Genomic DNA, 24,505 nt, shown 5'->3' on the forward strand with positions numbered 1-24,505 from the left:
CTCACACGCCTCCTCATCGGCCAAGAGAGTGGCCGTTCCGTGGTCGCCCGCCAGGCCAGATGCAGCAGCATTCAACGCGTCGCCGCCACCTGACTCTCCCTCGCTGACTGCGGGTACACAAGGCTTGGCGACCCGCCGCCAACTGTGCCCTCCAACCTCCACCCTCCCGTGACTTTTGAACCTTGGTTTTTTTTGGGTACATCTAGAACCTGTCCCTAAAGGAGGGGAGGGTACTGTGACGATCTGTCACATTCACGTCGGGTTGTGTTTCGTTAGTTGGTGTTTATTTCCTGTCAGCGCTCTTATTTTGGTTCCATTCCCTGCTTCTCTCCGTGAGCGCTGTTTCCCCTCACCTGCTGCTGATTGGCAGCCTAGCCACACCTGTTGTCAATCAGCTGGCTACTATTTATGCCTGCCTCGCCCTCCAATCAGGGCTCGATGATTGGTTTCCCGGTATCTTGTTTCCTGGTTCCTGGTACCTGTTTTCCTGCGCTACGCCTGCCATCTCTGCATCTTGGGGTTCAAGACCAACAGCAATCCCTGACAAAATTGGGATTTTTCTTTAGAAAGAAATCCTGTTTTTCCCTACAAGTTAGGAAGCGCTTGATTCTGACCACTTTTATACCTTTGCTAGATTATGGAGACTTGCTTTTTATGAATGCACCTGACTCTTACTTGAAAAAAAAAAAGGATACTGTATATCAGGGGTGCTCACAATTTTTCTGCAGGCGAGCTACTTTTCAATTGATCAAGTCGTGGGGATCTACCTCATTCATATATATAATTTATATTTACTTATTTATGAAATATATGTTTTTGTTAATAAGTTAAAGGTGTTTAATGATAATGCAAGCATGTTTAACACATATAGTTAATATTGTTAATAAATTAAAGGTGTTTAATGATAATACAAGAATGTTTAATACATATAGTTAATATTGTTAATAAATTAAAGGTGTTTAATGATAATACAAGCATGTTTAATACATATAGTTAATATTGTTAACAAGTTAAATGTGTTTAAAGATAATACAAGCATGTTTAACACATATAGTTAATATTGTTAACAAGTTAAAGGTGTTTAATGATAATACAAGCATGTTTAACACATATAGTTAATATTGTTAACAAGTTAAGGTGTTTAAAGATAATACAAGCATGTTTAACACATATAGATTCCTTTCTTTCATGAAGACAAGAATATAAGTTGGTGTATTACCTGATTGTGATGACTTGCATTGATTGGAATCAGACAGTGGTGCTAAAAACGTCCGCATTTTCGAATGGAGGAGAAAAAAGTCCTCCTTTCTGTCCAATACCACATGAAAGTGGTTGGTTTTTGGCATCTTATTTGTCCAGCTTCCGTACTCCTTTGTATACACTTTACAAGAAATACATTGTCGGCAAACTCCGTAGCTTGCTAGCTTGTGCACGCCAGCTTTCTGAGACTCTTTTGTTAGCGCAACTGTGCAGTCGGTCTTTGGAGTTTTGACAACAGGTACGGCGCCAGAGTCTGTTGAAATAAAGTGTTTCTCGCCTTCCAGTCGGTAATTTTAATGAGCTGGCAGCAGCCAGCGTCATCTCAGAAGACCCTTGGGTGCCGTGAATGTCAATCAAGTGACGAAAGTGACGTCATAGTGAAGATTTATGATCGCTCATTTTTAGGACTATTTTTTTAATGCCTGGCTGGTGATCGACTGACACACCCTCCGAGATCGACCGGTAGCTCGCGATCGACGTAATGAGGACCCCTGCTGTATATCAATGTGCCTACTGGTTGTGGCAACCTTGTCCGTCATTGCACTTTACATGCAAAAGGCAAATTGTCCATCTTTATCAGTATGCAGATTTTATCGATGGTTGTCTTATGTATAAATCACTTCTTGGTCTGGTTCCCCCTTTTTTGTGTTCTTTTAGGTCCTTAGACTCCATTTGCTACAATTTAAGGTCACAAGACATACTTAGAATGTTTGTTCCTTTAGTCAACACAAATCTTGAAAAAAAAAGCTTTCAGATATGCTGCTCCATGTTCATGGAATAATTTACAGAAAGGTTTGAGGCTAAATCTGAGGAATTATAGGCCATTTTAAAGGTGTCATGATCTGTGTCTGGATTATGTTTTTGTTATTTTTTGTTAGTTTTGGACTCTTTTAGTTCCTGTTTGCGCTCCGTTGTTTAGTTTAGTTACTATGGCGACGTATTAGTTTCACCTGCCTCATGTGTGACACGCACTTGCTCTAATCAAGAGACTATTATTTAAGCCTGTCTTTGCCCGTTAGTCGTCCTGGCGTCATTGCTTGTGTCATGCGATTGCTTGTTTCATGCTTAGTTCATGCTGCTCGTTTTCATGTCCAATCCCAAGTTTTGCTAGTTGTTCGATTCATGCCGTGTCCACATAAGTGTTAGTTGTTTCATGCCACAGTAAGTCTTGTTTGTTCCATGCCATAGTCCATGTTAAGTGTTTAGTTTCTATGTTTCCTACTTTACGTTGTTTTTGTTCGTTAGCGTCTCGTGTGGACGGCACACTTTTCTTTTGTTTGGTTCTGGTCTTTGTCCTGTGTAGGATTCATTGAGAAAATAAATATGTTCCTACCTTCAAGTCCTGTCCGGAATAGTCCGTTTGCGTCCTGGGAGAACAAACCTCGCAGTAAGTTGCAAAAAACCCCTGCTATGACAAAAGGATTGATAAACTGTGTCTATTGGGCTTTGTACTTGTTTTTAAGTTGTTTTTACTGAAATATTTTATACATTGTTTTTATGTCAATATAAATAATATATTATTAATTGTGTGTTTTTGATTTCTATAACTTTTTTTTTTTTTTAGCTGCCCTATTGGCCACGTCACTCTTGGAAAATAGATTTTAATCTCAATTATTTTTTACATGTTTAAATAAAGGATATTGATTGATTGATCTATTTATTTCACATATAAATATACCCTATATGTACTCTATTCATACATCATATTTTAGTTCTCACAAATTTACTTTCAGTGACGTTCTAATCTTAAAACTTGTTTGATAAAGTCATTGACAGACATCTTTGCCTGGTTCTAGTTTGTCTTTACTTCCAGCTGTCATATACTCCAAAGACTTTTAAGCTACAAATCCCTCAGAGGTGAAATGACCCCAAAAGGCAACGGGTCAGTGTTCCGATTCGCTCACAGAGCTCAAGACCTCGTCAAGCACCATTACCTTCTCCACATCCATCACCTTCTCCACATCTCATTGCAATTCATTTAATAGAAAATCAAGACATACCTGAAGCTGAAATGAGTGAACAGAGGCAAAACTAAAAGCCTTTTTAGAAAATTAAACTTCAAACTCTCCAACTGAAGTTCCTGTTAATGGGAGAAGATGCAAATAAATAAGATTCGCTTTTGCTACCCAGGTTTTTGATACATTTGAAGATTTTTGACCACTGATTTGTGATCACAGCCACTTGGCATCTTCGAACTGATTTTGGTCCGGTGAGAGGCATTTATCCCTGCGACCCCGTAAGGGACAAGCGGTAGAAAATGGATGGATGGAGGGGCATTGATTCGCTGAAAAATGGCAAGTTGGAAGAGCTGTTAACCTCAAGCCAAAGGCCCCCACCGCAATTCAAAGTGGTTGACTAGCAACCAGTAGCTGCGGCGAGGGTTTGAAGCTGTTTTAAAAAACAGCTTCAAACTAAGTTGACAGGCTAATACCTCAAATTGTTCTCTGAACGGCGCAAAGTACGAAATTGTTGACATAATCAAGTTAAAAGTTTCGAAAGTCACTAAAGAAGCAACTGCCGTTAGCGAGCTGATATGCGACTCTGACGTCAGCTAGCTGCTGCGAAAATCTAAATCTAAAACAAAAACTCAAATCCCGAAACCTTCGGTGTCAACGGAATCAAATTATTCTCTGGACACAGGACACAAAGAGAGGCAATATTTGATGTTGGACAGAGGACATAATGGGAAGCAAGTCTTGCTGCTAAAATGGTATGGAAAGAGTAAGATTAGAACACAAAGCAGACCTGGAAAGAGTAACAAGAGAATGTAAAGAATATTACAAAGCAGACCTAGGAAGAAGACCTGGGAAGAGTAACTAGTAGAGATGCGCGGTTTGCGGACACAACCGGTTGAAATAAAAAAAAATTAGATTTTAAATAGATTCAGGCGGGTGGCAGTTAAACCAATTCGGAAATATATATACATAGTTAAATGTTGTTACCCACATACGAAAAACGAGCAGGCACCTGCAGCATATGCCACAACAGAAGAAGAAAAAAAAGAGAGATGGCCACTTTTACGGAGCGGAGAAGGGACGCCTCGCCGGGGTCCGGGACCGAGGCCCCTTCCCCCGAGAGGGCCCCACCGGGAGCCGTAGCTGAGGTGATCCGCGAGAAGGGCCCGACGCACGTCCAGGGTCACCACCGCGCCCACTGCACCGACACCCCGCCTCGTCCGCCTTCGCCGCGGCCGGCGTCACGCGCAGCAGGTAAGCAGCTTACCTGCCCGTCACCCCCGTTGCCGGGGGCGCGTAACAGGGGTCACTCCGCGCGCAGTGCGCTCACGAAAGGGGTGGGGCTCACCCTGGTGAGCCGAGTGGGCCACTTTTGGTAAGCAGAACTGGCGCTGCGGGATGAACCGAACGCCGGGTTAAGGCGCCCGATGCCGACGCTCATCAGACCCCAGAAAAGGTGTTGGTTGATATAGACAGCAGGACGGTGGCCATGGAAGTTGGAACCCGCTAAGGAGTGTGTAACAACCCACCTGCCGAATCAACTAGCCCTGAAAATGGATGGCGCTGGAGCGTCGGGCCCATACCCGGCCGTCGCCGGCAGCGAGAGCCGCGAGGGCTAGGCCGCGACGAGTAGGATGGCCGCCGCGGTGCGCGCTGAAGCCTCGGGCGCGAGCCCGGGTGGAGCCGCCGCGGGTGCGAGGGACATCGCACCTCCACGCTCTTGGAGGTGCGCTCAGCGCGGCTCCCAGATGATTGCGCACTGGTGTGCGTCTGGGCCGTGACAGCGTGGCACGCATTGAATGTCTCTGCTTCATTGGATCAGTCTCCTTTCTTTAACAGGCAAAAGCTTTATAACCTCACTAATGCCTTGCATCGTCTATATTAGATATATAACAACGGGCGGGTGCGGGCGGGTGCGATCTTGATTAAATGTTAGTTCGGGTGGATGCGGATGGTTGACGACTTTTGTGATGCGGTTGCGGATGAAATAATTGCCTATCCACGCATCTCTAGAATGTAAAGAATATTACAAAGCAGACCTAGGAAGAAGACCTGGGAAGAGTAACTAGAGAACTTAAAGAAGATCTGAGAAAGAACATATGAAACGGAAAAATTCTTGCAAGAAAGACCATAAAAACCAGGATTTGGATAATAATAATTGTTTTTATTGTACAGATGAACAATATATTCGCAACATTAAATGTGATAACAAATTGTCAATTATTAATTTTAACAGCAGAAGCTTGTACGCAAATGATAACACAATGAAACACTTTTTGTAACAGTTTAATGAACCTTTCAAAGTGATCACTGTCACAGAAACATGGATTGATGATAAAACAAGGAATAGATTTTGATCATGAAGGATAAAAAAACAAATTACATCAACAGAACCAACAAAATTGGAGAGAGAAGTAGCTGTGTAAGTGAGGAACCTGACTTACAAGTGGTAAAAAGCATGTCATTTGCTATTGATAATATCTTACAATGCATAACCATTGAAATATGTCTCGAAAAAAGCAAAAACATATTCAGCAGTTGTGTGTATAGATCACCTAAGTCAAGTATTGAAACATTTGACCACTGGATCAAGGCAAATTTTATGGACACTGATGAACAAATAATTTTCTTATGTGATGACTTCAATATATTGACTTATTGTACTCTATTAAGCAGAAGTCCATTGATGACTTTATTGATACAATGTATAGCATCAGTTTATATCCTAAAATCACAAAGCCAAGCAGAATCATGCTTATTGATAATATATTTACCAATGATTTTGATAATAACACTACAAGTGATCTACTTATAACCGACGTTAGTGATATCTGCCAGTTTTTACAATATAGGATGGAAACTACAATATGATGAACATGGAAGACAAAAATACATGTTGAAGACTATGCACAGAGAAGAGTATGATTGCTTTCAAAAATGAGTTAGAAAAGCTAAATGGGGACAATGTGCGCAATGAAAATTATGTTGATGAAGCATACGTTCATAATACTTTATGACAAACATTGTCCATGGAAACAACTCAGTTGAAAGCAGAGAAAGAACAATCAACTGTGACAAAAGGATAAAAAATTATTGTAATATAGAAAATGTATAACACAAAGAACTACAGAGGCAGAAAATAAGTAAATATTTATAAAACAAGCTAACCACTATCCTACAAACATGTGGAAAATAACATTACAGTCAATTATTAGACAGGAATAAAACGATACCAGCGTAACATGGGGCATCCTCAATAGCATTATTAAAAATGGCACTAAGAGGGATTACACTCAATACTTCTCAGACGGAAATGTAAATAGTGACAACATGAATGAAGTAGTTGAAAGTTTTAATCATTACTTTGTAAATATTGGACCAAAACTGGAGGAAAAGATTCCAGACACAGTTTCAACTAAGGACTTCAATGACACCATATATCGAAATCCCAACTCAATGTTCCTCACGAAAGTGACACAAGAGGAAATAGTTAAAATTGTGAAACAATGCAAATCCAAGACTTCAATCGATTGTAATGAAATTGATATGGAAACGATAAAAAAGGTTATTGAAGAGATCTCAGGACCATTCATTTCAAACAGGCACATTCCCAAACAAAATGAAAATAGCTTAAGTTTTACCGATTTATAAGACTGAAGACAAACACCAATTTACAAATTATAGACCTGTTTCTTTACTTCCACCATTTTCTAAAATCATTGAAAAACTGTTTAATAACAGATTGGGGAGGTAATAAACAAACATAGAATACTCACTGAGAACCAATATGGATACAGAGCTAATATTTTCAACATTAACCGAACAGAGGACATTACCAATGCAATAGATGGTAAACAGTGTGCAGCAGCAGTATTTATGGATCAAACGAAAGCATTTGACACAATTAATCACAATTGTGGAGGGGGGCGTGAAACGGGCTCTCATGTCGGTGCTTGGTGGTCTGAAGAACCCCCAGGAGGGCAACCTCCACAACAATATTTTAATTAAAAAAATAGAACACTATGACATCAGAGGGTCGGTCTTAAACTGGACTAGAAGCTACTTAACCAACAAGAAGCAATACGTGAAGCTAGACAAACACATGTCTACAATGCTAAATATATCCTGTGGCGTACCCCAGGGATCAATACTAAAACCAATATTGTTCAATCTTTATATAAATGACATTGGTAAAGTTACAAAAGACTTAATGTTAGTATTATTCATGGACGATACAACAGCGTTTTGTTCAGGAGAGAACACACAGAAGCTAATACAAATAATAACAAAAAAAAATAAAGACATGGTTTGACAAAAACAGACTATCCTTTAACCTCAGTAAAACTAAAATATTGCTATTCGGTACAGTAGAAAAGAAAGTCTAACACAAATAAAATAGACGGAATAGAAAGTGAAAGAGAAAATGAAATCAAATTTGGAAATCTGGAAATCTCATGTGAAAAATTTACAACATACGGAGGCAAGAAATACATCAATAATGAATAAAGCAAAACATGCATTGGACCAAAAAACACTTCATATTCTTTACTATTCGCTAATTTTATCATATCTGAGTTATTGTGCAGAAATATGGGGAAACAACTACAAAAGTATACTTAAGTCACTAACCGTGTTGTAAAAAAAGATCAGTTATAATAATACATAATGTTGGATATAGAGCTATACAAACACTTTATGTATTGGACCGAAAATGCTAAAATTCCACGATATAGTGAATTTGCAAACAGCTAAAATGATGCACAAAGCAAACTATAATCTGCTACCCAAGAACGTACAACGGTTCTTCTGAACAAAAGAGGAAAAATATAATCTTAGAGAAAAATGTAATTTAATACATTTGTATGCACGAACAACACTTATATATCTGTATGTGGAATTACATTCTGAAATGGATTAAGTAAAGAACTCAAACAGTGTACTAATATGATCCAATTAAAGAAAATGTTCAAACTCAAAGTGTTTACAAAGTACAAATAAGAAGAACCATGATAAACAATCTGAATTTATTGATAATCTTGTTTATCTCTCCATATGAAATACAACTTACTTCACTAACTATATTTATTTATTTATTTTTTATTGTTAATATTTATGGAGTATATTGTGAATAAATTGAGAACAAAACGTGAATAAAAGTGTTAGCAATTGCTATGCAATGTAAAATGGGTAGGATTAAATAAGATCTGCTTCTTCCTACTCCTTTTGGAACATGTTGAAAAGAGAAACTGGAAATTGTGATGTATCATGTTGTAATTATATGCATGTTCGAAATTAACTGAAACTCAAACCCAAAACTCAAACTGAATGTAATAGTGCTTAAACTGGCGCTGACTAAAAACATTTTTACCAGATGGTTTAAATATATTCGTGTAGCTCCGTTCATGCTTGCAGGTCTGTTTTTAAGCATTAGGCTGTCACAAACAATCCTCCATTGTGCAAGTAGATTTATTATCTTGCTCTGTGTCTGTGTGGGAACTCTAAAGTGGGAGGTTCAAATGGAGAGAGGATTTAAAAATGGGGAAACAAAAACAGGGACACTGGTTGTGCACTATGAGGGGTTCCCACACATGTATAAAATGACAGTGTAGCAGTCGAAAAGTCATGTGGGTGGTGTGAAAGAACTTGCTTAGAACCCTGACCTGGAGCCCATAAGATTGATTCCTTGGGTGTCATAAGGTTTGGTAGAAGCAACACAATAAGCAACATACAGCACAGCACGCAAAGTAAAACTGGTATAAATGAAATATAATAATACATTACAACTCCCAACATCTTGAAGAAAATCTTCCCAGGCGAGTGGAAGTATAGCACTTTATTTAAAAATTTAATTTCACCTAATGTACAACTAAATTGCATTTTCATCAGAAACCTGTTCAAATATTATTTAATATATTTTATTTTTGATTTTTTTTTTTTTTTTAAGCAAAGACCTATAATTATTTTTTTAAGAATAGATTAGCACTTTATTGTTATTGCACTTAAAAGTGCAACGGAATTATATTTTTAGCCAAGACCAATTCTTTTTTTTTTTTCTAGGATCGGATAGCACTTAGTTGGCATTGCAATTAAAGGACAGCAAAAAAATTTTTTCAGTGACAAATTTTATTACCGTTTTTTTAGTTCTATGATGCAGGTTGACTAATAGTTGCAACCTTATTTCATAACTGAAATAAAGACTCAACATATCGTAAATTCCGGACTATAAGCCACTACTTTTTAATTTATGGATTTTTCTTCGCTGACGGCCATAATGCAAAAATCCATCCATCCATCTTCTTCCGCTTATCCGAGGTCGGGTCGCGGGGGCAGCAGCCTAAGCAGGGAAGCCCAGACTTCCCTCTCCCCAGCCACTTCGTCCAGCTCCTCCCGGGGGATCCCGAGGCGTTCCCAGGCCAGCCGGGAGACATAGTCTTCCCAACGAGTCCTGGGTCTTCCTCGTGGCCTCCTACCGGTCGGACATGCCCTAAACACCTCCTTAGGGAGGCGCTCGGGTGGCATCCTGACCAGATGCCCGAACCACCTCATCTGGCTCCTCTCAATGTGGAGGAGCAGCGGCTTTACTTTGAGCTCCCCCCGGATGACAGAGCTTCTCACCCTATCTCTAAGGGAGAGCCCCGCCACCCGGCGGAGGAAACTCATTTCGGCCGCTTGTACCCGTGATCTTGTCCTTTCGGTCATAACCCAAAGCTCATGACTATAGGTGAGGATGGGAACGTAGATCGACCTGTAAATTGAGAGCTTTGCCTTCCGGCTCAGCTCCTTCTTCACCACAACGGATCGATACAGCGTCCGCATTACTGAAGACGCCGCACCGATCCGCCTGTCGATCTCACGATCCACTCTTCCCTCACTCGTGAACAAGACTCCGAGGTACTTGAACTCCTCCACTTGGGGCAAGATCTCCTCCCCAACCCGGAGATGGCACTCCACCCTTTTCCGGGCGAGAACCATGGACTCGGACTTGGAGGTGCTGATTCTCATCCCAGTTGCTTCACACTCAGCTGCGAACCGATCCAGTGAGAGCTGAAGATCCTGGCCAGATGAAGCCATCAGGACCAAATCATCTGCAAAAAGCAGAGACCTAATCCTGCAGCCACCAAACCGGATCCCCTCAACGCCTTGACTGCACCTAGAAATTCTGTCCATAAAAGTTATGAACAGAATCGGTGACAAAGGGCAGCCTTGGCGGAGTCCAACCCTCACCGGAAACGTGTCCGACTTACTGCCAGCAATGCGAACCAAGCTCTGACACTGATCATACAGGGAGCGGACCGCCACAATCAGACAGTCCGAAACCCCATACTCTCTGAGCACTCCCCACAGGACTTCCCGAGGGACACGGTCGAATGCCTTCTCCAAGTCCACAAAGCACATGTAGACTGGTTGGGCAAACTCCCATGCACCCTCAAGGACCCTGCCGAGAGTATAGAGCTGGTCCACAGTTCCACGACCAGGACGAAAACCACACTGTTCCTCCTGAATCCGAGGTTCGACTATCCGGCGTAGCCTCCTCTCCAGTACACCTGAATAGACCTTACCGGGAAGGCTGAGGAGTGTGATCCCACGATAGTTAGAACACATCCTCCGGTTCCCCTTTTTAAAGAGAGGAACCACCACCCCGGTCTGCCAATCCAGAGGTACTGCCCCCGATGTCCACGCGATGCTGCAGAGTCTTGTCAACCAAGACAGCCCTACAACATCCAGAGCCTTAAGGAACTCCGGGCGGATCTCATCCACCCCCGGGGGCTTGCCACCGAGGAGCTTTTTAACTACCTCAGCAACCTCAGCCCCAGAAATAGGAGAGCAAAAATAAAAAATAAAAAACGATGGTGCGACCTTGCGCTGTGGGGTCTGTGTTGGTGACGATGCGGTGGTGTCCGGTGCGGGTGCTGTATCACGGTTGTTTGAACGGTGGTGTGTTTGTGTGGGTTTGAGTTGGGGGATGGAGTCTTTTGGTGGGGCAGATTGATGTCTCTTGTTTGCGTGTTGGCGTTTGGGCTGACTGGCGAGCTGGCGCTGGCTGGTCTCCATGATCCTGTTGGCGTGTGGTGTGGTCACGGTTTTTCGATCGCTTTGATTTGATCGGGTGGTGCTGGCTCTCTGGGGGTATTGCAGCCACTGTTTCTGCTGCCGTTTGTTTGTGATGTGGGCGCTCGTGGCTGTTGTTGTGACTTGTGGCGACGCGTGCACGTGGTGGTTGTCGGGGCTGGCGAAGTTGCCGGCGTTGTTCTTGTTTATTGTCGTGTTGGTTGGCTTGTCGGGTGTCGGCGAGGGCCTGCCCTTGCGCTCTGCTGCGCCGTCCTTCACGCCTGGTGTCGTGCCGTCGTCTGGGGGCGGGCGTGTTGGGGTTCGACCCTGGGTGCGGATGGGTGCGCCGCCGGTCCTGTGTGTGTGTGTGTGTGGGGGGGTGTTGATCGGCTGGCTCTCGGTTAACAGTGGGTGCCGGGCCTCGATCGCTGTCCCACCGGCCTGTGTATGGATATGTTGGTTTATTTATATATAGAATAGAATAGAATAGAAAGTACTTTATTTATCCCTGGGGGAAATTCAGCAATATGTATGTGTGTGTGCGTGTGTGTGTGTGTGAGTGTGTGTGTGTGTGTGAGTGTGAGTGTGTGTGTTCTGGCAATGCTTACTCAATGGGGACGTTGTGTCCTTGCGCTCTGCTTGTTGCATCTCGGGACACGCCCAGGGCCGCGTACATCCAGGGACGCCCTGCGCGTGTCTACGCCCAGCAGCAGCCGCCAGCTGCAATCATTCACCGGCAATCAGCGCACCTGCCTGTGATGATCAAGCTGCCTTCTTAAGCCTGGACAACCTGCCATCGCTCGCCGGAGTATAGTCTTCTGTACCTTTGTAAGCATCCCGTGTCTGGCTTCCATCCCGCGAACTCGCTCTTCCCCTATGACTTCCGTGTTTCCGTTGTGTCTGATGTTCCTGTTGTCTTCCCGCAGCGCTTCCCGTGTTCTTCCGTGATCCCCTGTTGTTCCCCTTACCTCCCGACTGCCCTTTTGGATTCTCGACCTACCGCTTGGAATGGGATCTTGTCTCTTCGTTACTGCCCTGGATCATCTGCCTGCCCAACGGACTGTCTTCCTGCCTTGTTCCTCCTCTCGCCCAACACAACACTCGGTAACACACACTACAGCTAATCACACACATAGCCACACACCACATACACTTTTGGATCTAGTTCACACTCCATTTCCCTTAGCTTATATTACTATTGTTTGATTATTATATATATATATATATATATATATATATATATATATATATATATATATATATATATATATATATATATATATATATATATATATATATATATATATATATATATGGTTAATATATATAATAAATCATTGAACATTACTGCCCTCTGGTGTCTGAGCCATCACCTCCTCTCTGCAAAACATAACAGTATACTCCGGCCAATTGATTAGGGACATGACGGCACAGTTCCTTGGTCCTGCCCCCAGTGACTTTAGCCCCACCCCCAGTGATTTTTTTTTTTCTTTTTGCCCCTCTCAGGATGTCTTTTTCTTTTACCTCCACCTTGGAAAAATTTTCTAGTCCTCTTCAACACTCCTTCCAGGGACTGTTTAACTCCAATATGGGGATGGAGGAATTTACCCGTCGCCTGGACACCCTCCTCCCACCCTTAGTGACTGTTCCTCAGTCAGCTGGAAGCGTCTGGCATCCGCGTATGGAGGGGGAGGGGGGGATAGTACTGGTGGCTGTGCTGATGTTGTGGCGCAGCTGCACCCAACCAGGCTACCACCTGCCAGACAAATTCCACTTGTCTTCCGCTTTTCCCAGCCGCAGCCACCAGCCCCCTGGCTAGCCTCTGAGCTAGCACCATCCCCCTGGCTAGCCTCTGAGCTAGCACCAGTTCCCAGGCTAGCCTCCGAGCTAGCACCAGTCCTCAGGCTAGCCTCCGAGCCTCCACCAGCTCCCAGGCTGGCCCCCTCGTCTCCACCAGCTCCCAGGCTGGCCCCCACGTCTCCACCAGCTCCCAGGCAGGCCCCAACCTCTGCCCCTCGGCCAGCAGCGCCGACCTCTGCACCTCGGCCAACACGGCCGACCTCGGCCAGCAGCGCCGACCTCTGCCCCTCGGCCAGCAGGGCCAACCTCTGCACCTCGGCCAACAGGGCCGACCTCGGCCGGCAGCGCCGACCTCTGCACCTTGGCCAGCAGCACTGGCTTCAGCAACTCGGCCAGCTCCTCAGCTGCCCTCCTCGTCTCGTCTCCGGCTTCTGCTGCTGCTTCCACGCCTCAGACGACGTCTGCTGCTGCTTCCACGCCTCAGACGTCATCCTCTTCGCCTCCGACGTCTCCGCCTCGTTTTCGGCGAGACGCACCATGGCGCCACTCGCGTCCGCCTTCCCGACGGCCAAGATGGTGGCAGTTCCTTGGTCGCCCGCCTTGCCGGCCTCAGCGGCGTTCTACTCGCCACCGCCACCAGACTCGGCCCCGGTGGATTTGGGGACACTTGGGCCGGCGACCCACCTCCAGTTTTCCCCTCCGCCCTCCCTTGTCTTTTGTTCCTGTGTTTCTTGTGGTTCCAGCTAGAGGACATCTGGGAGCTGTCCATAAGGAGGGGGTTACTGTCACGGCCAGGGCGCATTGGAATACGCCCTCATCCTTGCGCTCTGCTTGTCGCATCTCGGGACACGCCCACGTGTAAATAATAGTCAGATCCATTCTGAAGATGCCTAAGTGATTTTTAAGCTTTATCCCATAAAACATGTTTACTGGTTAGTTTGAGTGTGAGACATTTGCACAGCAGCCGCTGTTCTGCTCATATCCCTTCCGTGATTAGTTATCACTTCCACCTGGTCCCCATAACGAAGGAGGTTTGTCTGCAGGAGATGTCGGCTGATGGGATACGAAAATAAGATGTTTAAATCAAAAGGTAAGCACATCTTTCTTATAAATGGGGGTTATTGACTATCATTTGTACAAGAACAATTTGTTCATTAACAAGTTAAGCCAAAAATTAATGAGTTAGCATAGGACGGTAACTAATTCCACCTGATTCGCTGGAGAAGCTAAGCTAAGCTAAGTATAGCTCTGAAAATAAACATGTTTTATCAATATATATTTATATATTTTGATACAAAGAGTTAAGGATGTATTTTTTGGGGGGCACCTTAGAGAAACTTTACCAACAGGTGCATTTAATTAAGAACATCAGCCTTGCTCCTAGCAACCTTTTAAATGACTTTGTGTTGCTTTTTTTTGTCATTTGGACTGGTTTATAGTCAAAGTAGCTCTAATTTAATGCTAATTGGTTGTCTATAAGAACTTCTAAGAAGTTATATGTATAGGTATGATGGACATTGGAGATTTAGGATTTTTAAAAACCTCACATTGATTTTGTTTCACACATTTTAGATGAAAGACAGATGTCCTGGCTCAATAAGTCCTCCAGCCTGTGACAGCACAACAGTAGACCACATGGACTTGGACATAAACAGCATAACACATGATGTCACTGGAACAGAGGAACCCTGCTCAAGTCAGGAAACAATTGACACCGTAGTTGTTTTGTGCTCCCCTCAAAAAACATGGAAAAAGATTTTACAACAAAATACATTATTGCTTGTATTGCAGTAAGCCTTATTCCAAGATGGCAAGGCATGGAGCGGTATGGCGTAGTGGGTAGAGCGGACGTGCCAGAAACCTGAGGGTTGCAGGTTCGCTCCCTGCCACTTGACATCCAAATCGCTGCCGTTGTGTCCTTGCCCTTGCCCCCGGTGCCGCTCACACTGGTGAATGAATGATGAATGAGTGATAGGTGGTGGTCGGAGGGGCCGTAGGCGCAAACTGGCGGCCTCGCTTCCGTCGGTCTACCCCAGGGCAGCTGTGGCTACAAATGTAGCTTACCACCACCAAGTGTGAATGAATGATGGGTTCCCACTTCTCTGTGAGCGCTTTGAGTATCTAATAATAGAAAAGCGTGATATAAAATCTAATCCATTATTAATATTATTAAGGCATCTAGAAAGTGCACACAAAAACAGATTAGCTTTCCAACGAGTTCCATGGAGAGAAGGAAACAGCTCGAGTATATTCGTAATAAAGGGAACTATGCTCACAATGCTGCTATTATGGAGTCAGGAAAGGGTGAACTAGTGGCGTTCAAACGACCACCTAAAGAAGCTAAAGGAAATGATTTTATGCACTGTACATATTGCCAAGGACTGTTTACCAGAAAGGTGCTGTGGAGACACATGCAAAGTTGTCGCCTCAAACCTGCATCAGTCACCCGAAAACCAGGAAAGGACCGTGTCCAGTCCATGTGCACATATACTGGGCCTGTGCCTTCAAGTATATCCAAACAACGATGGGGAGTAATAAGTGCCATGATTCCTGATCCAATCACGGAAATAATAAAAGATGACCATGTCATCAAAGATGTTGGGCAGCACCTGTTGAACAAAAGTGGTATGTCAGCAAAAAATCAACAATGTGTCAGAGAGAAGATGCGGGAATTAGGAAGACTGATTCATAATTCCAGGAGAGTAACTACCTTGAAAAAAATGGAGGATTTTGTGAATCCTAAGAGCTACTTGTGAACTACTCAAATGTACTTGTGGCTATGATAGTGACACTAACAAATTCTAGATTCCATCACTGGCAAATAAACTTGGAAATTCCCTGGTTAAAGTCAGCAAACTCTTGAAAGCACAAGGTTTGATAATGAACAATGAAGAGCCACTCAGTTTCAAGACGTCCATCGTGAGAAGTGGAACGAGTTGATCTCTGCAACAGCCCTGAGAAACATAGCTGAAGGAAAGTGGAATGCACCACAACGTATGCCCTTCACTGAGGATGTTAAAAACAAGGCATCAGTTTCTCAGTCAAATGCATGATGAGTGCAGCAGTGCGCTATCTGAAAATTCTTCCACAAAGGCCTGGTCAGACCTGACAAAAGTATGTTTGACACAGATCATCCTCTTTAACAGACGAAGAGAAGGAGAGGTAGCAGCCATGCCCTTGTTGGCTTTTTTGTCAAGAGACACAACTGATTGTAAAGCTTGAAACTTTGCTCTAGCCGGGAACATAAATGCTCAACATACTGGGAATGTGACTTTGACTGCTTTCCTCGGACTGGAAGACTAAAAGCAAGATCGACTGGAAGGCGGGGTGAGCGACTGAACATTAATTTATAGGGCGTATAACCAGTTACATCATTCTTGGTACAATTGTACGCATGGCAGAGTGGTTTCACGTATTCTTTCCATCGCCTCTTCTGCTTGGGCTCCAAGGTCCCGAGCATACTTAATAGCGTTCGGTTAAAGCGCTCTACCGGGTTCCCTCGTGGATGATATGGAGTAGTTCTTGTCTTCTTAATACCAGCAATCTCACAGAGTTCTTTTATGAGCTTAGACTCAAAGTCTGGTACCTGATCAGTATGAAGTTTCTCGGGTATGCCGTAGTAATCTATGAAGTGGTCCCATAAGTAACGTGCAACGGTATGTGCTTTTTGATTAGGGGTAGGTAGAGCCACAGCAAACTTAGTAAAGTGATCTGTAAGAACAAGTATGTCTTTGGTGTTACTCTGGTCAGGTTCTAGAGATAGAAAATCCATACACACCAACTCAAGTGGCCGAGTGGTGGTGATATTAACCAAGGGTGCGGCTCTCTCTGGTGGGGATTTTCGTCGGACACACCCGTCACAAGTCCTGATTTTGGTTTCATGTTGAATGGCCATTCTATTTATTGTGTGTATATATCTGCTGTCCCTCACAAATTGTCTAATACACGGTGTCAACCAAACTACAGTTTAAGCTCTGCCTTCTCTCTCCAAGTCGAAACCCTAGTCTTCTGTTCTGAGCCCATAAAACCCCATATATACAGTATTGCATTAATTTTGTAGTACGTATAGGTTACATGATCCTCATGAAGATGTTGACTGGGCACTCTCTGAAGTGGAAAAAAAACTGTGCAGACATTTTTCAAGGAATGTCATCAGGGGAAAACGAGGCAGACCGGTTCCTAATCTCTTGACTCCAAAAATGGTATGTGCATTAGGGAAACGTGTGCGGTTCTCAAAGACAACAGTTACCTATTTGCAAGACCCACAGCGATGACGCATTTTCGTGGTTCTGACTGCATACGAGACTATGCAAAAGCATGTAATGCAAAGTGTCCTGTGTCACTTACATCCACAAAACTACAAAAACATGCTGCCACCCTTTCAACTGTGCTAAACATGACAGACACAGAGATGGACCAGCTGGGCAACTTTCTTGGCCATGATATTAGAATCCCTCGCAAGTTCTATAGACTCCCTGAAAAGACACTGCAGCTTGCAAAAATCAGCAAAGTTTTGATGGCACTCGAGCAAGGTCGATTATCAGAGTTCCATGGCAAGAACTTAGATGAAATCACAATTGGTCCAAATGGTATGTTGTCATCTTTGTTGTTTCCTTTGTCTATAATTTTTTTCTATCCTTTTGTTTGGTTTGAAATCAATTATAAGCTTAACATGGTATGTCTCCCACAGAAAGTGTTGTGGAAACTGAAGAGGAAGATCTTACCAGAGAGGACGAAAACTATTCATTTCCTGATAATGGTATGCAATGTCAATACTCATTTTTGTCGTTTATTAAATGTGGCCTATGGTAAGCATGACACTGAATGTTTATTACATTGAATCCACAGAAGAGGGGGCCTTGCCAACCACTGAGGAGGAAGCAATCCCACCCCCCAAGAGACTGACACAACTTTCAAAAGAAGGTGAGGTATCATCAGGAGATCGTGCACTGAGACATTCTTCCAAAGGTAAACTATATACATAAACTGTTTTTTTAGTCAAGTTTTATCAGTCTTTGTTTTCTCACAATATGCATTGTTCTCTGTGGGTTAGAGACATTATAGCATACTTGCCAACCTTGAGACCTCCGATTTCGGGAGGTGGGGCGTGGGGGCGTGGTCGGGGGTGGGGCAGGGCGTGGTTGGGGGCGTGGTTAAGAGGGCAGGAGTATATATTGACAACTAGAATTCACCAAGTCAAGTATTTCATATATATATATATATATATATATATATATATATATATATATATATATATATATATATATATATATATATATATATCCTGAAAATATGCAAACAAAACTGTGTTTAGATAATTGATACTTCAAACTTGCATATATAAATAAATATTAAGGAATATAACATAACTTGGCTTCTGAGAGCTTCAAAATGTAATGAATAAAATGCTAAAGTTGTTGATAAACAAGCTATTATTTTAATAATTAAATACGGTCATTTTAAATGAATTATTATGATAATTTAAAATTAATTATTTCAAATATGTTTATTTTTATGTATAATTCTATGGCTGGATGTAATACGGAGTCAGAAAAAATACAAATAAAAATACAATTAATTTTTATGTTTTTAGCAAATTATAGTAAAAATGTACTTTTTTTTTAAAATTAATAAATATATTTATTTTTAGGTAAGATAAACATAATAATACTATTTATCTCTCTATTTCTTGTCACCCTGTTGCCCTCCCGTCGTGAAAAAAGGCTGTCCTCACTCAAGTCCGGCTGAAAATCGGGAGATTTTCGGGAGAATATTTGTCCCGGGAGGTTTTCGGGAGAGGCGCTGAATTTCGGGAGTCTCCCGGAAAATTCGGGAGGGTTGGCAAGTATGCATTATAGCAAACAAATGTATAACTTAATTTTCTTCTTTTATTTCTTTTATTTTCATACACATATTTTGTATGGTCACTTGCAGGTAAAGCTGCCCAGAAAAGGCGACCCTGGACACAGAAAGAGGTGAAGGCTGTCGAGAAGCACATGAAGCAATTCATCCCTTCTGGTATTGTACCAGCAAAGAGTGACTGTTTAAAATGTTTGAGGGCCAAACCGGAAGCTCTCCAAAACAGGGAATGGCAAGCATTGAAGTTCTATGTGTACAACTGCATTACGGCCTACAAAAGGAAATTGCCGGTAAAATAGTAGATTGAGAGATAATCAGCAAGACTGGTTAGGTAGAACAGTTTTTTATGTTCTTTATGTTCAATGTTGCTAAAAATAAAAAGGAAAAATAAAAGTTTAAATGAGTTTGTATTTTATTTCTGTGGTTTAAGGTAAAATAAGATCATCCTTTATTGATCCCACAACAGGGAAATTTGGGTTACTTTGTTTACGTGTTTCAAATATTGGTAAAAGAGAAAATGAATTTTCTTGAAAAGTGAAACGTGTTATCCTGGCATTAATAGTACTGTAATTGTGTATGGTATCCATCCTTAGTTAAAACTAATATATTTTTTCCCTTGTCCCCACAAGTGATGATCAAAAACTTGGTCCCCATTCCAAATGATGACCAGTATGTGTGTGTTTGTGTGTGCGCGCGTGTGTGTGTGTGTGTGTGTGTGTGTGTGTGTGTGTGTGTGTGTGTGTGTGTGTGTGTGTGTGTGTGTGTGTGTGTGTGTGTGTGTGTGTGTGTGTGTGTGTGTGTGTGTGTGTGTGTGTATGGATGTATGGATGGATGTAGGAATGTACATGTGTATGTATGGATGAATGTAGGTATGTATGTGTATGCATGTATGTGTTAGTATGTGCATATGTGTGTACAGTATATATGCATATGTGTGCGTGTATGTATGTATATTAACATATATATATATATATATATATATATATATATATATATATATATATATATATATATATATATATATATGTATATATATATATATATATATATATATATATATATATATATATATATATATATATATATATACATATTTCTGGGGGCACTCTTGGGTGGGGATTGGCACCTCAGGCTACTGCAGCTGGGCTGCATGTCTGGGGCCCCTGGGTCCCACCAGCCACCCCTTCCAGATGCTCGTCTTGTTTGGGGCCTGCTGGGTCTAGTCCCCGCGTCTATAACGGCAGCTTGGTGCACTGCAAAGTATTCCGCGCATTTGTGGCAATTTCATGGATTTTGTGTAATCAAAGTCAACATTTCCAAATCAAATGATTATGATTAAGAAGGAAGATAGCAAGTATTTTGACTTTCACAGTTTTACGGGATGATTTGCTTGGATGTCTGCTTGAAGAGCGTGTTTGTGGGTGAGCAGTCTGAGACAGAAGAGGTGGAAATTTCACGTGAGTTCCTAAAACATATTATTTTCACCTGTTCTCTGCTACGTCATCAACTATTTATTTTGTAACTGTCTATTTTGGCAAATAATTATGAAGCTTATCGCTTTTTGATGACATTTTGGTCGGATCAATGCGACTTGAGCTAGGGAGCATTCACATTGAGGATGCATTGCATACATATTCAATTTATATCCACATACAAAAGAGGCCTGGGTCAGACATGAAAAATTTGGAGTTGCACTGTTCACACTGACATGAAAAAAATCAGATACAGGTCGCATTTGGGCAAATAAATCGGAATTGACTTGTACTGTAAACAAGGCCATATACACTGAGAAGGTGTGTTATTGTTTGTGCTATGGCGCTATCTTTTGGATGAGTTTGCTCACTGCAGGTGCTGCAGTGTCCTTCCATTTTGTGCTTTAAACTGGATATAGAAGTGTAGTTCCGTCTTCTAATTGTCCATAACGTATATGGATTCTTCATTAATCACTCCAAGCAATGTTTGCTAGTTTTAAAGTATTACTAAAACTGATTGTATATACTAAACCATCCCATGTGTGATGTGTGTAGGAATGTTTTAATGCATATTTGTGCGTGCTATTTAAATGTAATCAAGGGAGCGTCGTTCGCATTAGCTAATATGCTAACAGGTGTACGAGTTTCTGTGTTAGTATTACTAACTTACAATGGCATTCTTTTTGTGTCGTTTCAGTTTCCCACATTCCTCATTAAGTTCACCAAAACCGTAATGTGGAGTTATTGAGTCTGTTTAGACAATTGGAGAGCTAGATTGCACGGCTAGTGATGACTATGAATACTGTTTTGTTTGATTAGCCGTTTTATTGCCGTGTTACAGGCACCGTTTGAAAACAATTAAGGTGTGTAAATATCCATCCATCCATCCATCCATCTTCTTCCGCTTATCCGAGGTCGGGTCGCGGGGGCAGCAGCCTAAGCAGGGAAGCCCAGACTTCCCTCTCCCCAGCCACTTCGTCCAGCTCCTCCCGGGGGATCCCGAGGCGTTCCCAGGCCAGCCGGGAGACATAGTCTTCCCAACGTGTCCTGGGTCTTCCCCGTGGCCTCCTACCGGTCGGACATGCCCTAAACACCTCCCTAGGGAGGCGCTCGGGTGGCATCCTGACCAGATGCCCGAACCACCTCATCTGGCTCCTCTCGATGTGGAGGAGCAGCGGCTTTACTTTGAGCTCCCCCCGGATGACAGAGCTTCTCACCCTATCTCTAAGGGAGAGCCCCGCCACTCGGCGGAGGAAACTCATTTCGGCCGCTTGTACCCGTGATCTTGACCTTTCGGTCATAACCCAAAGCTCATGACCATAGGTGAGGATGGGAACGTAGATCGACCGGTAAATTGAGAGCTTTGCCTTCCGGCTCAGCTCCTTCTTCACCACAACGGATCGATACAGCGTCCGCATTACTGAAGACGCCGCACCGATCCACCTGTCGATCTCACGATCCACTCTTCCCTCACTCGTGAACAAGACTCCGAGATACTTGAACTCCTCCACTTGGGGCAAGATCTCCTCCCCAACCCGGAGATGGCACTCCACCCTTTTCCGGGCGAGAACCATGGACTCGGACTTGGAGGTGCTGATTCTCATCCCAGTCGCTTCACACTCAGCTGCGAACCGATCCAGTGAGAGCTGAAGATCCTGGCCAGATGAAGCCATCAGGACCACATCATCTGCAAAAAGCAGAGACCTAATCCTGCAGTCACCAAACCGGATCCCCTCAACGCCTTGACTGCGCCTAGAAATTCTGTCCATAAAAGTTATGAACAGAATCGGTGACAAAGGGCAGCCTTGGCGGAGTCCAACCCTCACCGGAAACGTGTCCGACTTACTGCCGGCAATGCGAACCAAGCTCTGACACTGATCATACAGGGAGCGGACCGCCACAATCAGACAGTCCGAAACCCCATACTCTCTGAGCACTCCCCACAGGACTTCCCGAGGGACACGGTCGAATGCCTTCTCCAAGTCTACAAAGCACATGTAGACTGGTTGGGCAAACTCCCATGCACCCTCAAGGACCCTGCCGAGAGTATACAGCTGGTCCACAATTCCACGACCAGGACGAAAACCACACTGTTCCTCCTGAATCCGAGGTTCGACTATCCGGCGTAGCCTCCTCTCCAGTACACCTGAATAGGCCTGTGTGTAAATAAACATTTACAAAATCTGTCTGTGTAAATAACTAATTTCACAAAGTTTATATCTGCGGCTTACAGTCCGAAAATTATTTTTTCTTCTAAAAATGTTGTGGGTGTGGCTTATATACCGGTGCACTATGTACGGACTATAGTCTGTGTGTATGTGTATGAGGGGGTGGGGGGGGGGGACTTTAGGTTTAGGGTGGGGTGGAGGCCCTTCAAGTGTCTAACAATAGTGATAGGTAAATAATATTAAAAACCAAAATAGGACCACAAACAAAATCGAAAAGTCAAGTTTAAAAGATGAGCCAAGTTTCTGTGAACAGCGCTGCTATCTTCCTCCGTCTGGTCCCCAGCATGCAGGCAGTAAAGTGACCATCTTCATCATCAAATACAGCCCTTCCTTTTAACTGCTGGCATGAAAACACTTTCTGGCTCGGAGAGGAGGGAACAGACAGAAGCGCTCCATTACGCCTTCTCCCCCCACTTCCAGAGGCAAGGGAGGCCCACCCATAGCAACTCTCTTTTGTCCTCCTCCCCAACAGAAGTTTCTGCTCCAGAAGTCTTAGACAAGGCCTCCATTAATTGCGGTCCTGTGTGGAATACACAGGGGACAATAGGCCCAACAGAGTGTCCAGCCCCTAGACAAGACTGGAAACAAGTGGTACAGGAATCCAGCAGAATGGAATCGTCCTGCCTGGTGTCACTGAATACATTTACCTACCTCAGAGCACATTCACTGCGCTTTGTTTTATTTGGACAAAAAAGAAGGAGATGGGGAGGGTAGCGGTATCAATAGAGAAGAGGAGCAGCCATTGGGGGCTGAGGGATGGGAAATAAGTGGCTGTCATGGCAAACGGGCTGAATCAAAAATATGGTGGAATTTAGCGTAGGCAGAGATGTAAAAAGGGTGGAGGGTGTTAGATTAAACACCACGTGAGATAAGAGAAGGTTTAGTTTTTTGGGGGTATTCAGGACCTTTTTTTTTTACAGCAATTGAAGAGGGTAAGGGATTAGAAGACTCATCTGTGTTCATGTTTGTCAACCTGAGCAGTTTAAAGTCAGATTGTTCCAAGTCAGTACGGCCCACTCGGAAGGAGGGAATGCTTGGCCATGATGACAACCGTGGAGGGAAAAAAGACCATAGCAACTGGAATTTATTTGCTCATTACAGTGCAATCTGTCAACTAAACCGCAAACATTTAGTTCATCAACTTGGAGGTAATAGCAACGTGTCTTATTGAACGCTTTGAAAAGAGATCCGCCTTATCCCAAATTGAAAACGCTTTTTTTAAGCGAGTCAAAGAGAGGCCTCTTATTTAATTTTTAAAAACCCAGACATGAAAGTGTTCCCTAACCTCATTCAACTCTTAAAGGATTAGTTAGTATGTAGATTATATACATTTCACTGAAGTTGTATTTACATGTGAATATGCTGAGGGATACTTTCGTCTTGTTGTGGGAGGTTACTTAACTGTGCTTTTTCTGTCTTTGCAGCAAGGGAATATAGTGTCTTTGTTCAGACAAGGTTCAAACGCATTCCTGTAAGATCGGGGACATTAGAAGCGAACAATCTATGAATACTCTTGATCCCTGCACTAAACACAGGCTGCTGACTATATACTACTGTGCAGAATCAGTTTTATAGCTGAAAAATTTGGAATTTAATTTAAAGGGGAACATTATCACAATTTCAGAAGGGTTAAAACCATTAAAAATCAGTTCCCAGTGGCTTATTTTATTTTTCGAAGTTTTTTTCAAAATTTTACCCATCACGCAATATCCCTAAAAAAAAGCTTCAAAGTGCCTGATTTTAACCATCGTTATATACACCCGTCCATTTTCCTGTGACGTCACATAGTGATGCCGATACAAACAAACATGGCGGATAGAACAGCAAGGTATAGCGACATTAGCTCGGATTCAGACTCGGATTTCAGCGGCTTAAGCGATTC

Source organism: Nerophis lumbriciformis, linkage group LG03 (assembly GCF_033978685.3).
Source record: "Nerophis lumbriciformis linkage group LG03, RoL_Nlum_v2.1, whole genome shotgun sequence".
NCBI classification, from domain to species: domain Eukaryota; kingdom Metazoa; phylum Chordata; class Actinopteri; order Syngnathiformes; family Syngnathidae; genus Nerophis; species Nerophis lumbriciformis.